The following is a 9757-nucleotide window of genomic DNA, read 5'->3' as shown; positions in this document are numbered from 1 at the left end:
TAAATAAATAAATGAATGGACTACAGAGGAAACCCACCCACTCTCCATTTATTTGTCCTACCGCCACCACTTCTTCTTAGGCAATCAATCGTAGCTGAGTAAGATTGTCTTCCATTTGTTAATGGCTGTTCTCCAACTGGAGTGCTCACAGGCCTGTGTTTCCCAGTTGTCAATGTTTATACTACATTTTTTTAAAGATTTGCCTTGAGAATCTTTAAACCTCTTTTATTGACCACCAGCATTACGCTTTTCATTTTTAAGTTAGGAATAGAGTAGTTGCTTTGGAAGATGATAATCAGGCATCCACACAACATGACCAATCCAACAAAGTTGATGTTGAAGAATCATTGCTTCAACACTGGTGATCTTTGCTTCTTCCAGTACACTGGCATTAGTTTGCCTGTCTTCCCAAATGATGTGTAAAAATTTTCGGAGGCACCGTTGATGGAATCTTTTGAGGAGTTGGTGATGGCGTTTATAAGTGGTCCATGTTTCACAAACAATAAGGTTGGTAGTACAATAGCTTTGCAAACAAGCATTTTGGTTTCTCTGCGAATCTCACACCCCTTTGTAAAGGTTTAAAGTTGTAAAAGTAATTAGTAGCATAGCTGTCGCATAAAGCTGTAGGAAACCCACTCTCCCTCTATTTCCCCCCTCAAATACACACACCTGTGCAAAACTGCAATTGCATCAGGTTTAGCTGCCTTTGCAAAGGGGGTAGCATCCCAAAGATAGATAAGATAGATAGACAGATAAGATAAGATAAGATAAGATAAGATAAGATAAGACAAGACAGACTTTGGTAATCTTTTGAAGCTGATATTTGGCTCCCCCAAGTGGATCTTCTCATTTTTGCAGCACCACTATTCTGCTCACTGTGCAGAAAAACTGCCACACTTATAGTTTAGGGAGGGCCACCCTCCCAAAGCGAGACAAAATGGATCCACTGCATAATCCTTCATAAAATGGCACTAGTGCAGGGCTATTTGACACCCCCAAGTGGATCCTTGTAATTTACCGCCACCTCGGCTTGGCGCCCTGTGCAGAGAAACTGCTCGCATGGCTCTTCATCCCGCACTGCAGCAGAGCAAGTCACCTGGCTTGGGGAATGAATATGTCCAGGGCAGAATATTAGTGCCTTTTTCTCCTTCCTAAAGCTGGGCAAGGGGTTACTGGGTTTTGAGAAGAAGGCGGTATGTATTAGATCATAGATGCGGTTCTGCTGTGTGAAAAGGCAGGGAGATTGACAGACTGAAATTAGCATCCTATATGAACAGTCAGAAAGGAAAAGGGCTGTAATTAGGGATGGACGATTTTCAACATCGTGATAGATCAGCAGCTAAACATTGTGATATACTGATATTGCACAATGTCTGGAATAAGGCCTGCACTACATAGAGGCAAACGGAGTAATGTCTTGGCAACTGCTGCTACTTAGTGACAGAAAACTGATAGATTTTTACTTACTTTTCACATATTGCTAAACCCACTCCACTCAACATTTCATTTATTCAACACCCTTGGAAGAGCAGGAAGTGATTAACACCTTGCCTCCCAGAAATGAATAAATAAAGGGGGAATGGAGTAAACCCACTCCCCATTTATTTATCTCCCCTCCTGTACAAAACTGCTATGGCATTTGGGAAAGCGGTAGCATCCCAGAGCGCTCACGCTGCCCTCCCAAAGACATTGGTAATCATTTGAGGCCAATTTTTAGAGCCCTCAAGAGGATCTTCCCTATTTTGGGTCTTATTGCTGGTACCACTCTGGCTCTGGCAGGAATTTCCAGGACTCTGGTATGGTCCTAGAGCCTTTCCCTTCTTCCCAGAGATGGACAAGCCCTTACTGTGCTTCTGTCATAGGGAAGGCAGTGCCAAGGCTCTGGCAGCATCCCAGAGCCCTCACTCCGCCCTCCAAAAGCCACACAAAATGGAGGCACTCCGTAATCTTTCATAAAATGGCTGCCTGTCAGAGGCTATTTAGTGCTCCCACGTGGATCTTTGTAATTTTGTGCCACTTCGCCTTTTGCAGATAATTTTTAAATTTGCAGAGTTAAAGTTGTATAAGTAATTAATACTCTACCTCTCAAAGGTAAAGTGAATGTTGCCTGTGTTGCACAGCGTTGGGCAGCAAAGAGGAGGGGGGCAATTTCGGAGGTGAGGTGGAAATCACTTTCTGCTCTTGCAAGGGTGTTAGGTCAAGTGGGGGAATAAATAAACAAGTGGAGATATGAGGAAACTCAGTCTTCATTTATTTATACTTCTCCCCATACACCTACCTGTGCAGAACTGTGATTGCGACAGGTGTCTTTGGGAAAAGAGCACTTGTGCTGCCCAACCAAAGACAAATAAGATGGGTGGACTTTGCATAGCTCAGTTGGTTAGAGTGTGGTCTGATAATGCCACGGTTGCACAATTGATCCCCATATGGGACAGCTGCATATTCCTGCATTGCAGGGGGTTGGACTGGATGACCCTCAGGGTCCCTTCCAACTCTACAGTTCTATGATTCTATGGTTAATTTTTCTGCTCCCAATGCTTAGCGCCCTCAAGGGGATTTTCTCTATTATAGATCTTACTGCTGTCACCCCTTGGTCCTAGAGTCCTTCCCTCCTTCCCAAATATGGGCAAGCACTTCTTAGGTTTCCGGCTTATGTAAGGCAGTGCCAGGGCTATAGCATAACCCAGAGCCCTTGCACCGCCCTCTCCAAAAGCCAGACAAAATGGAGGCACTCTCTGATCTTTCACAAAATGGCGGCTTTGTGAGTCCGCTATTTACCACCCCCCAAGTGGATCTTCTTAATTTTGTGTCACCTTGGCTGGCATCCTGTGCAGAGGAACAGCTGTCATTGCTGTCAATCCTGCACTGAGCATGGAGGCTTTCTGGGGTCCCTCACTCTGGCAAGTTCCTGGAGCATTCCCAAAGCTTGGCAAGCGCTTACTGACAGCCAGGAGAGCTCTGGCAGCATTCCATAGCCCCACCACCACCACCTTCCTAAAGTCAGGTAAGCAGCCCCATACTTTGCTGGGGACTTTATTCATTTTTTCCTCATATTTTGTCCTCCAGCATCCTGCCCTGACAAAACTAGTGATGTGTAGATGCTTTACCTTGTTGTTCAATGAAGTATTTATGTGATTTTGTGTTCCACCACTAGAGGTGCTTTTAGGATTTGTGAATGACTGAGATAGCATAGCACTGTGTAAACAAGAGAACAGCAATAATGGACTGGAAACCGTGTTAAGTATCTTGGGAAGAATACCTGTCATGTATTAGATAATAGATGTGGTTCTGCTATGTGAAAAAGGCATGGAGACTGACAGACTGAAATGAGCATCCTACATGAACACAAGCCAGAAATTAAAAGGGCTGCAAGTACAGCTCGGCGATTCTCAAGATTGCGATAAGTCCATAGCTAAACATCGTGATACACTGATATTGCACAAGGTCTGAAATAAGTACCTTTAACATATTGCTGCAACTGTTATGTCACAGTACAGATAATTTTAGCCTAGCACATTTTCTCTTAAGTTAAAGTTGCCGAAATAGTAGCATAGATATCAAAGATAAGGTGAGAGAATGTTCCTTAATAGATGAGAGAGAAAGAAGTACACATCTGTATGTTTTGCAGTAACGTTGGGGGGGATTTGGGAGGCCATGCCTAAGGGTGTCAAGAGGTGGAGAAACAAATAGTAAGCAGAGAAAAAACACACTTCATTGACTTCTCTCTCACACCCACCCTATACACACACCTGTGCAAAACTGCTATTGCATCAGGTTTAGATTGCTTTGAAAAGGGAGCAGCTTTCAAAAATGGAATATTTGGTGTCCCCAAGTGTATCTTCTTAATTTTGTGGCAACTCAGCTCTGTTCCACGAGTAGAAAAACTGCCAGGCTCCTGGCTTAGGGAAAGCGGTGCCAATGTTCTGGGAGCATCCCAGAGCCCTCACACCGCCCTCCAAAAGCCACACAAAATGGAGGCACTCCATAATTTTGCATAAAATGGCCGCCTGTCCGAGGCTATTTAGTGCTCCCACGTGGATCTTTGTAATTTTGTGTTACTTCGTCTTTTGCAGATAACTTTTAAATTTGCAGAAAGTTGTATAAGTAATTAATACTCTATCTCTCAAAGGTAACGTGAATGTTGCCTAACAGAAATGAGGGAGACACAGGTACACATCTATGTGTTGCACAGTGTTGGGCAGCAAAGAGGAGGGGGGCAATTTCGGAGGTGAGGTGGAAATCACTTTCTGCTCTTGCAAGGGTGTTAGGTCAAGTGGGGGAATAAATAAACAAGTGGAGATATGAGGAAACTCAGTCTTCATTTATTTATACTTCTCCCCATACACCTACCTGTGCAGAACTGTGATTGCGACAGGTGTCTTTGGGAAAAGAGCACTTGTGCTGCCCAACCAAAGACAAATAAGATGGGTGGACTTTGCATAGCTCAGTTGGTTAGAGTGTGGTCTGATAATGCCACGGTTGCACAGTTGATCCCCATATGGGACAGCTGCATATTCCTGCATTGCAGGGGGTTGGACTGGATGACCCTCAGGGTCCCTTCCAACTCTACAGTTCTATGATTCTATGGTTAATTTTTCTGCTCCCAATGCTTAGCGCCCTCAAGGGGATTTTCTCTATTATAGATCTTACTGCTGTCACCCCTTGGTCCTAGAGTCCTTCCCTCCTTCCCAAATATGGGCAAGCACTTCTTAGGTTTCCGGCTTATGTAAGGCAGTGCCAGGGCTCTAGCATAACCCAGAGCCCTTGCACTGCCCTCTCCAAAAGCCAGACAAAATGGAGGCACTCTCTGATCTTTCATAACATGGTGGCCTTGCGAGTCTGCTCTTTAGCGCCCCCAAGGGGATCTTCTTAATTTGGCACCCTGTGCAGAGAAAATGCTAGCACCACTCTCAATCCTGCACTGAGCAAGAAGGCTGGCTCTGGAAGGAAGGTGTAGGGTTCTTGCAGGGTCCTAGAACCCTTCTCTCCCTCCCAAAGCTGGGCAAGCACTTACTCGGCATTACTTAGGGTCATAAAACTGACAAGATATTTACTTACCTTTCACATATTGCTGCAGCTGTTATTTCATAGCACAGATAATTTTAAAATTTGCACTTTTTCTCTAAAAGTAAGGCTGTAGAAGTAAACAGTAGCAAAGCTAACGGGTAAGGTGAGATGTTGTTTCCTAAAAGTTTAACTACATAATCAAGGGGGGAAAGCAAATTTTGTGAAGTGAGGGAGACACAGAAACACACACACACACACACAGAGAGAGAGAGAGAGAGAGAGAGAGAGAGAAGGGGACCAGTGAGGAAGGAGGCTTAAACAACAGGCCAAGTTTTATTTTTATTTTATTTAACTCAAAAGTTTTAACCCCAGTTCATTTTTCTCCAGGACTAGCAGCAGCTTCCAAGGAAGCCCCAGCTGAGGGCAGCAGTTATTCAAAAGGCAGGGCTGGACAGTCACATGGCAGCTTTTGTGCGGCTAGACATAATGGGCTTCCTGCATCGGAGGCCTCCCTCAATCACCTACCAGCCTGGCCTCTGAGCTTAAAAACAAGAAGCTCATGGCCTCAATATTACTGAGGAAAGTTTCCGGGTAAGCTCCTTTCTTCAGTGCCTGTTCTCGTGGATCGCTCCCATCTGCAAGAGGCAGGAGAGAGCTGAGGTGCCAGAGCAACAGGGGCAACAGGAATCAGGAGAAAAGCAATGACTTGCTTCAGTTTTCCCCACATCATGATTTTTACACAGCACACAAAGACATCATGAATTGCAATATATTGCCACGTCACCTGTTATGAAACTGTTAGCATGATGTGGACTTTTAACTGTTTTTGGATGATGTAGCAATTGATCCCCCAGCCCTTTTTTAGATTTATTCAGCACGTATCCCTTTTCTTAAAACAACACTTTCAGGCTGCAAGAAAGTATTGTATATGCTGCTTCAAAACTTTACCCCTTAAAGATACTATTTTTTTCCTTTTAGTATTTTACAGCTGTCAAGGAAGCCACTCGGGCACCTGGGGCAGCGCACCCAGGGGCAGGGCACACCGCCAATAGGGGCGGGGTGCACCACGGGGCCTCCGGAGTCTGCCTGCCTCCTCCCACTCAGCTGCCCTACACCGTTTGGGCAGTGCGGAGCCTGAGCACACCCAAGCCACCATGTCTATCCCATGAGACGTGTGGTTCGGGCATGCTGCAGGCCCCACAGTGAGTGCCGCCCAGCATTTTGTCACTCCCTTCAGTGGTGACACCTGGGGCAGACCGCACCTACTGCACCCCCTTCCTCCACCCCTGCTTACAGCTGTTTTGTGTCATTTGAGTGGGAATCTGTGTTTTGCAGCTACTTGCTGTGGGGCCGGTAATGGGAATCAGTCTTGCTGAGCATTTTCTTATCCAATCCAAACCTTTGTTAATAAGTCCACATAAGTTATTAGCCAAACAACCCTGCCCTGTGTTAGGCAGATCAGCACCCTGAAACCACGAAAAGAACCCAAATATCTTCCAGTTTATGTGCAATTGTTTGGCTGCTATCCTTTAATCACCCCAGCTAAGTGACTCTTTACGTGCCTGTTCCATACACCATTCTGGGACCTGTTGCCATTTTCTGGGACCTGTTGCTGGGCTATAGCTCCTGTCTTCCCTGATTCTTGGCTGGGGCTGGTTGTAGTCTCAGTCCAACAATGGCTGGAGGGCCAGAGTTTCCCCATTGCTGCTCTAAGATTATGCAAAAGAGGATGGGAGCTTGACCACAACCAACTGAATTGGTGAGTGTGAAAAATCAAATCTAGGATTTTTTTCATGTAGTCCTAAAGCATTAGGCATTGTGGCATACTCTTCCTCCTGTCTCCACAGTGGCTCTTACAATAGCACTCCTTGTGTGTCTAATATGTAGGAAGCTCAGATTTGTTGCTGCTCTTCCTTACTGTGCTGTTCCCCACCTTTAATTCTTCTAGGATGGGCAAAAAGTTTGCATCTTGGATGAGCAAAGGTTTGCATCTCAGCTGCTCCCAAAATACTTCAAACACAACAACTTGTCCAGCTTCATTCGTCAGCTCAACTTGTGTAAGTACCAGATCTGTGTGTGTTTACTGTTTTCTGTCCATGATTTTCACTTAGTTCACATTATAAACACAAATGATCCAAAACTGTTCTCTAAATAAAAATCAGTTGAACAAAACTGAAATTGTGGAACAATTAAACATCCCTTCCCAAAAGTTCCTAGTAGGTGTTATTCCAGATTTTTTTTTAAGCCTATCATTCCAACAGTTGATATGCCCAATTAACTAGGATATAATTAGTTAATGCACAACTCTTAAGATTCATGTGAGTTGGCCACAAGTGCTGGAGGAAACAGCAGCAATTCTCTCAAATGATGATTATATTGCTTAAAGCTCAGGTGCAGGGAACAAGGCCTAGTCTGAGGCACCACCACTAGGGGGAAGAAATAAAGAAAGAGGAAAAATAAAACAATGAGTCTCTCAACAGAAGTAGTTTTTTAGGCTTCAAGTAGAATTAGATCAATTACAAGAATTGAAGGCAACAACTGCTTTCTCTGTTGCATGTTTTAGAGTGAAGCATATTCTGATGCACAGTATCCTCTGTGATGCATTGCTGTGAAGAGGGTTTCCTGTGAGGGGAATGTTTTGAAAAGCCCTGCCCTAAAGATAACCATAACTTTAAAATGGGGTGGGGTGGAGAATAGTCCCATATCCCTCAACAAATGTTCTTTTATTGAAATACCGATTTCTAGCTAAAATGAAGAGATGATCTTGGGAAAGAGTGCAGGCATTGTTGAGTTGGACACAGTAAGAGTTTCCTGGTCTTGAAACAAAGCAGGGGAATGGCAGGAGGTGTCACAATTTGGAACATGGGTGGCATAATTCGTGGATGAAGCTTGTCTTTATCCAGCATCATTAATCGCCTCCTCTTTTGAAATTTAGACTTGTGGCTTAAAAGAAGTGAAGGGGAATAGTGTTTCACCACTCTGTTGTGAAGTTCACTGAGGGCCTCTCAGACACTCTTGGGACAGTCAGGTGTTCTCAGCCCAATCTGCTTTGCAGAGCTGCTACAAGGGTAACATGGGAGGCTGGGTAGGACCACCTCTGTGTGCTGTTCTGAGCTCCTTGGAGGAAGCGGGGAATAGGAGGGCATGGATGAACTAACTAAAAGCACCACAAGTAATATCAGTTTCTAGAGATGTAGCCGTGCTAGTCTCTTGCAGAAAAACCCTCAAGAGTCCTGTGGCCCTGGTCAGGTGTATTTGATGAAGTGGGTTGTGGTCCATGAAATCTTGCACCATAATAAATTTGTTGGTCCTGAAGGTGCCACACAACTCTTTGCTTGATGGTACTAAAACAACAATCAAAACGAGCAAGCCAAGATGCTGCAGTTCTTGCTGTTAGAGGGCATGATGAGTGGCAGGTGTGGTTCCCTTCGTTGCTTCCCTCTTCCCTTACCTGTTTACCTTCTATAATCATTGGTCAAAAGAAATGACCATGGGCAGGTTTGTTTCAATTACGTGGCCCTCCTCTCTCTGAAAAGTATGTTTTCAGGTGTCTTATTCTGTGTTGTTATTTATTTCATAAAATTGAAACACTGCTTGATTGTAAAAAAGTGAAGACAAAAACTCAACACAGTTTACAAAAAGGATAAAACAATAAAATTATCAGTAAGAAAAATGAATAATTTAAGACATTTTAAAAGTTAAAACAGCAACAGACTAAAAACAAATTAAAACACACATCAGCTTTTTTTAAACGTAAGGACAGGCTTGTCTAAACAAAAATGTTTTTAGCAGGTGCCAAAAAGATTACAGGGAAAGTGCCTGCCTGATGTCAATTGGCAGGGAGTTCCAAAGTATAGGTGCTACCACAAGAAAAAGATCAAGTTCTTGCAGATGTGGAACAGGTGTTATATGGCACCTGTAAAAGTACCAGTTCTGCAGATTGAAGCCATTGAGTAGGCTTATGTGGGGCAAGGCAATCTTGCAGGTAAATTGGTTCCAAGCTGTTGAGGGCTTTGTATACCAGTAGCAATACCTTGAACATGGATTGGTATATTGTTATATTCTTACTAAGGAAGGTGAACAGATCTAGAATCATATCGCCTCTTGGGAGGAGAAACTAAAGAGCATTCATCTCCTTTAATGCCTTCACAGATGGCTTCAAGAAGGTAACGTCAATGAGAAATGAAACAATGCTCACTTTCAACAACCCTACCATGGAGTATCAACACCCACAGTTCAAAAAAGGGAAACCTGAACTGCTGGCGAGCATCCAACGGAAGGTATTGTAACCCCCCCCCCCCGTTCACAACCTGGTGAAGACCTTAGCTCTTAAATGCAACCACAGTGATGTTGGTGCCACACACAGGATTCCTGCATGTGCATGTGTGTGTGTGTGAGGGGCAGCATTGCCAATAAGCCTCCATAGCAGAGCTTACAGATGCCTCATTGTTGCCGCAATACATGACTGATTCCCCATCACCTTCAGATTATTTGGGTATATAGGCTTGACCAGCCTTTCTCAACCTGGTACCGTCCAGACATCTTGGACTCCAGCTCCCATCAGCCCTGGCCAGTATGGCCAATGGTCAAGGATGATGGGAGTTGTTATCCTTTAAGGTGTGAAGGGGCCAGGCTGAGGAAGCCTGAACTTTACTGCAACTGGCCATATATAACAGTCATTTTTGTATGCTGCCTTCTGAGATTATTAAGAAATTGCAGTATTTTATTTGAAAAATATATTGGTTATATA

General features: G+C 44.1%; 1 long non-coding RNA gene across 1 annotated transcript; it reads left to right on the top strand.

Annotated features, from left to right (window-relative positions):
* Positions 1 to 2718: 2718 nt before the first annotated feature.
* On the top strand, positions 2719 to 9289 carry LOC307207767. The gene is made up of 3 exons (XR_013834831.1): positions 2719 to 3004; positions 6956 to 7064; positions 9160 to 9289. It is a non-coding gene; the product is annotated as an uncharacterized lncRNA (long non-coding RNA).
* The last annotated feature ends 468 nt before the right edge of the window (positions 9290 to 9757 follow it).

The sequence above is a fragment of the Podarcis cretensis genome (assembly GCF_951804945.1).
Source record: "Podarcis cretensis genome assembly, chromosome: Z".
NCBI classification, from domain to species: Eukaryota; Metazoa; Chordata; class Lepidosauria; order Squamata; family Lacertidae; genus Podarcis; species Podarcis cretensis.
The sequence above is the reverse complement of the archived record's forward strand: the minus strand, read 5'-3'. Positions and strand labels throughout refer to the sequence as shown.